The following is a 6,043-nucleotide window of genomic DNA, read 5'->3' as shown; positions in this document are numbered from 1 at the left end:
CTGATCACGGATTCTGCCTGTCATCTCAGCCAATGTCATATAGTCCATCACCTTCATCTGCCATTCTTCCAGAGTGGGTAGATCTTGTGTCTTCCAATACTTTGCGATGAGTATTCTTGCTGCTGTTGTAGCATACATAAAGAAAGTTCTATCCCTCTTTGACACCAATTGGCCGACAATGCCCAAGAGAAAGGCCTCTGGTTTTTTAGGGAAAGTACATTTAAGTACCTTTTTCATTTCATTATAAATCATTTCCCAGAAGGCCTTAATCTTCGGGCATGTCCACCAAAGGTGATAGAAGGTACCTTCAGTCTCTTTACATTTCCAACACTTATTATCAGGCAAATGATAAATTTTTGCCAGCTTGACTGGGGTCATGTACCACCTGTAAACCATTTTCATAATGTTTTCCTTTAAGGATATGAGTTTCTTCACTGCTTTAGCTTCCACTGGAGACACCCATCTGGGGGTTTTGTTTTCCAACAGATCTTTATATCTTATCCAAACATTAAACAATGCTTTTCTGACAATATGATTTTTAAAGGCCCTATGCAGCTTAATTTTATCATACCATAGATATGCGTGCCAACCAAATGCATTATTAAAACCTTCCAAATCCAAAATGTCTGTGTTCTCGAGGAGCATCCACTCTTTCAGCCAGCAAAACGCTGCTGCCTCATAGTACAATTTTAAGTCCGGCAGGGCAAAACCCCCTCTTTCTTTAGCATCTGTCAATATTTTAAATTTGATTCTGGGCTTTTTGCCCTGCCAGACAAATTTCGAGATATCTTTCTGCCACCTCTTAAAACATTCCATCTTGTCAAGAATCTGCAAGGTTTGAAACAAGAATAACATTCTAGGCAATACATTCATCTTAATCACTGCAATTCGGCCTAACATTGACAATTTCAAATTTGACCATATTTCTAGATCTTTTTTAATTTCTGACCAACATTTTTCATAGTTATCCTTATACAAATTCAAATTTTTAGATGTCAAATAAACCCCTAGGTATTTCACCTTCTTGACCACCGTCAACCCTGTCTCCTCTTGGAATTTCTCCTTCTCCATATCTGTTAAATTTTTTCCTAAAACTTTAGTTTTTTGTTTATTCAACTTAAATCCGGCTACCTGGCCAAACTGTTGGATTATTTCTAGCACCTTTTTCGTACTAGTGTTTGGCTCTTGCAAAGTCAATACTAGGTCATCTGCAAATGCTCTTAACTTGTAATGTTTAGCTCCGACCTGTACACCTTTGACCTGCTGGTCATTTCTAATCATATTCAGCAACACCTCCAGAACCAAAATAAAAAGCAATGGGGAAATTGGGCACCCCTGTCGTGTTCCTTTTTCTATCTTAAGTTCCTCAGTTATTACATTATTTACAATCAACTTAGCTTTTTGTTCAGAATATATTGCACCCATACCATTCTCAAAACCTTGGCCTACCCCCATCCCATGAAGATTCTTTGTCATAAAACTCCAAGAAATATTGTCAAAGGCTTTCTCCGCGTCCACAAAAAATCAATACTGCTTTAGTATTTATATTCACCTCTAACTTTTCCAAAATGTCTATTATATTCCTTACATTGTCTGCTAGGTGTCTTTTTGGGAGAAAGCCTGCTTGGTTCTTATGAATATTTTCCATCAACACTTTTTTAAATCTTTTTGCCAAAATGTCTGCAAAAATTTTGTAATCCACATTAAGTAGTGATATTGGGCGGTAGTTCTTCAATTGAGTCTTTTCAGTCTCTGTCTTTGGTATGAGTGAAATATACGCTTCTTTCCACGATTCAGGTGCCTTTTTTCCCTCTAGAATCTCATTACAGACTTCTTTTAATGGTTGAATCAACCACTCCTTCAAAGATTTGTAGTATCTGGAAGTCAGTCCATCTGGTCCTGGAGATTTGCCCAGTTGCATATTCTGAATGGCAGCCTCTATCTCTTGTTCTGTTATTCTCTGATTCAGATCCATCTTACTTTGATGAGAGATTTTTTGTAAGGAATTTATCTATATCTTCTTCATTTTGCGGTCCTTGAGTCCCTTTTTTAAAGTAGCTCAAAAAGCAATTTCTAATTTCATTAGGTTTAGATATGTTCTTTCCATCCACTTCTAGGCTTGTAACTGTATTTAATTTCTGCCTTTTCTTCAATTGCCATGCCAGGAGTTTGCCACATTTATCTGCCGATTCAAATGTCTTTTGTTTCATTTGCTTTATCTTCCATTCAATCTCTTGGTTCATCAATTCCATATATTGTGCTTGATATAACTTAATCTCTCTTAAAATCTCCTGGGACTTTGGTTTTACTCTTAATTTTTTCTCTCCTTCCTTTATCTTTTCCAAAATCTTTTCCTTTTTCTCATTCTGTTTCTTCCTCTTTATTGAGTTTTGTTTTTTTTTTTTTTTTATGTTTATAAAGATTTTTTATTGCGTTTCTTTTCATAGATTAACAAATTTGTTTACATGGCAACATACAAGAAACATTTTTTATATATATATATAAGGAAAAATAAAAACAAGAAAAAATGTTATGAAACTTTCCTTAACATCTTTCAGCAATTCACTTTTGGACCTCCTCGCATCCTCTCAGCATTGCATTCATTGTTCTAGCCAGTTCAGCAATTTGTTATCTTGTTTCCCATCTTATTATACCTTTAAATGTATTATGTTACCAATTTCAAAAAATTGTAATTTAGTTTTAACATTCTTAATAAACATAATAATTTGTTTCAAATATTTCTCGTTTTTTCTATCAATACTTACTTTATCATTTCTTAAAATAAATTGCGGAAACATAACATTTCTTAATCGTGCGCTATCTTAACATTCAAACAACTTATAATGTTTTTGCAAATAGTCCTTAAATTTTTTCCAGTCCTCCTCCATAGTTTCTTCGCTCAGATCTCGGATTCTGCCAGTCATTTCTGCCAACTCCATATAGTCCATCAACTGCGTCTGCCAGTCCTCCAGTGTGGGTAAATCTGGTGTTTTCCAGAACTTAGCGATGAGAATCCTAGCTGCTGTGGTTGCATACATAAACAAGGTTCTGTCCTTCTTTGGCACCTTCCGGTCCACCCCTCTTTATTGAGTTTTGTTGAATCAAAAAACCTCGCATCACAGCTTTGCTTGCGTCCCAGATCACTCTTTTTTCCACATCGGCCCTTAAATTTATTTCAAAATAGTCCTTTAAAGTTTTTTGGGCCTTCATGAGGATCTCCTTATCTCGAAAGAGGGTGTCATTCATTCTCCATCTAAATTGACCAGTTGTTGTAAGTTTCATTTCCATCTTCACAGCGTTATGGTCGGAGCAAGTTTTTGGGCAGATTTCTACCTTCTTAATCTTTGGAGCCATCCCACTAGTAATCCAGATTTGGTCGATTCTGGTCCAGGTCGTCATTGCTTGGGAGAAAAAGGTTCCCTCTCTCTCAAGAGGGTTCCTTGTTCTCCATATGTCTATTAAGTCCATATTTTCCGTCATTTCAAAAAAAGTCTTAGGAAGTCTCCCTTCCTTGGTAACTGTCAGTCTTTGTGCCTTGTCCATGTTAGTGGAGACCACACCGTTCATGTGTCCCATAATTATCATATTATAATCCAGATAGTCCGTCAAAGTTTCATGAAGTTTCTTGAAGAATTCAGCTTTACCTTCATTTGGTGCATAAATTCCAACTATCAAAAATTTTTCTCCTTGTACTTGTATCTCAACTGCCAAATATCTCCCTTGTTCATCTTTAAACATCATTTTTGGAGCCCATTTCTCTTTTACATAGATCACAACTCCTCTTTTTTTGACTTTGTCTGATGAGATAAATTCTTGTCCTAGTCTTTTGTTTATAAGTAATCTCCTGTGAGCTCTGGTTATATGGGTTTCTTGTAGGCATATCAAATCCAGTTGTTCTCTGTTCAGAATATGAAAAACTTGTCGTCTCCTCAAAGGCATATTGAGCCCATTACAATTCCAACTAAGGAATTGCAGAGCCATCTTGTTATTTTTCTGACACACCTCCAACAGCTCCAAGTTGTTGCTCTTCCTCTGATGGTGGTGGAATGTGTCCAAACGAAAGATTCAAAATGTCTATTGCTCTCCTCTGTTCTGCAATTGGGTCCACAGTTCCCTTCTGTAGGTCCTCTCGGTTTCTTTCCAAAAATTTCTCTTTGTCTTGTATAGTCTTTATTTTCACCTTCTTCCCCTTGTAATCGAAAGACAATCCCTGTGGAAATTCCCACCTAAAGAGGATGGTATTCTTCTTTAACAAAAAAACCAGATCCTTATAGAAGGTTCTCAGATCCAAGATATATTTTGGGATGTCTTTAAAAATCTGTACAGCTGAATTTCCAATTTGCAAGGCCTTTCCAAAATGTAGTCTTAATATTTTGTCTCTTTCTTCCTTGGATCTAAGGGTAATCAAACAATCCCTCGGGGTCTTTCTGTTCTGTTTTTTACCCAGTCTAAACGCTGTTGTGATTTTAAATTCGTCTTCCTCCAAATCTTCCCAGCAGTCAGCAAACTCTTGTGTTAAAAACTCCATGAGATTGTCACCTTCGTTCTCTGGAATTAATCTCAATTTCAAATTTCTCTCTTTTCTCTGTAATTCCCACAAAGCCAGAGTTGCGTCATGCTCGTGCACCTTTTTGGCAATCGGTTCTAAGTTCTCTTGAGTCTCTCCAGCAATAGCTCTAGCTTCTTCCGCAATTTTACGTGTTGCAGAATTTTCCTGGACCAATTTGTTTATAGATTCTGTGTTCAGATCTAATCTTGCTGATAACTCTGTTAATTTTTGTGTATTTTCTGAGCTCTGCTTTGTTAGAGTCTCCAGGGATTGGTTTATCTTAAGTAAAGCTTGTGTCACAGCATCCATGGAGACAGCTGTCACTTTTTCTTGTCCTGTTATTCCTGTAGGTCCTGTAGGGGTTGCGCCTGTAATCGAGCCTCTCTTCTTTTGTTGCTGTTGCTGTTGCTGGTGCTGTTGTTGTTGTCTAGTCTTAGCTCTTGTGGCTATCTCTTCTAGTGGACCACTCATGTCCCAAGGTCGTTTCCCACGGGAACCGTTTCCGGATGGAAAATTCCACTGTCTTGAGCTATATCGGCCTTTACTTTACCCTCTAGGGGGAGCAAATCAAAATGTCCAGATACAGAGACAAAGAAAATGTCCAAATACAAAAAGAAAGAAAGAAAGTTTAAAACAAGTATATCAGGAGGCTTGTAAATATAAATTGCAGCAGTTTTCCAGTAGATACTGTCTCAGCCTACTCTGGTATACTGTAGCAAAAGAATCCAGGAACTTTGTATCACAATGTAACCTTCACAGGGAAAAGTCAGTTCAGTGCCCTATTGTCTTATTTAGCAGTCCGTTTCAGGTTATTGAGGCAGCAGAAATTTTTTTCTTTTAAATAGATCATGCAGTTACTAATGTCTCTTTTGCCTCCCCTCTGCCCTGCTAGCTAGAGGGGAGATCTAAAGTCCAAATGTCAGATTTAATTAATCAAAGGCAATGTCTCTTGCGGATGCAGCTTTAAAGTTTCGTTGCTTTCACTTTCATGCAGTCGGGGGAAGGCAGACTTCCTTAATTTTCACCTCCCCGTTTTCAGCCAAATTTCCAGACTTTAGATTCAAATAGACGTTCAGTCTTACTCACGGGTTTTTTCAGTCCGAAATTTACAGGAAGGAATCGGCGCTCTCCGCTAATAGCGACGCGGCTTCACCCTGCGGGCTGGGTAGCGATTCTGAGCACCGCGCTCCCCCGATGTCGTTCCGGAGCCTTTAAAAAGGCTCTTTCTGCGGTAAAGGGGGGGCGCTCCTGGTGCCCACCGAATCTCCTCGTTCACAGGCTTCCGCGCCTGTGATTTTAGGGGTCCCCCGCTTGCCGTAGCGGGTCAGACCCGAACTCGCAGAGCAGTCCTCCTCCGGAGCTCGGAAAGAGGACCGCCATTAGCGCTGGCGCCGACCGGAAGTCACCCAGGGTCCTGATCTCTTGTGGCAGAGAGTTCCACCAGGCCGGGGCCAAGGCTGAAAAGGCCCTGGCCCTGGTCGAGGCCAGCCTAAT

Source organism: Podarcis bocagei (assembly GCF_964188305.1).
Source record: "Podarcis bocagei genome assembly, chromosome: W".
Taxonomy (NCBI): domain Eukaryota; kingdom Metazoa; phylum Chordata; class Lepidosauria; order Squamata; family Lacertidae; genus Podarcis; species Podarcis bocagei.
This window is presented reverse-complemented; position numbering follows the sequence as displayed.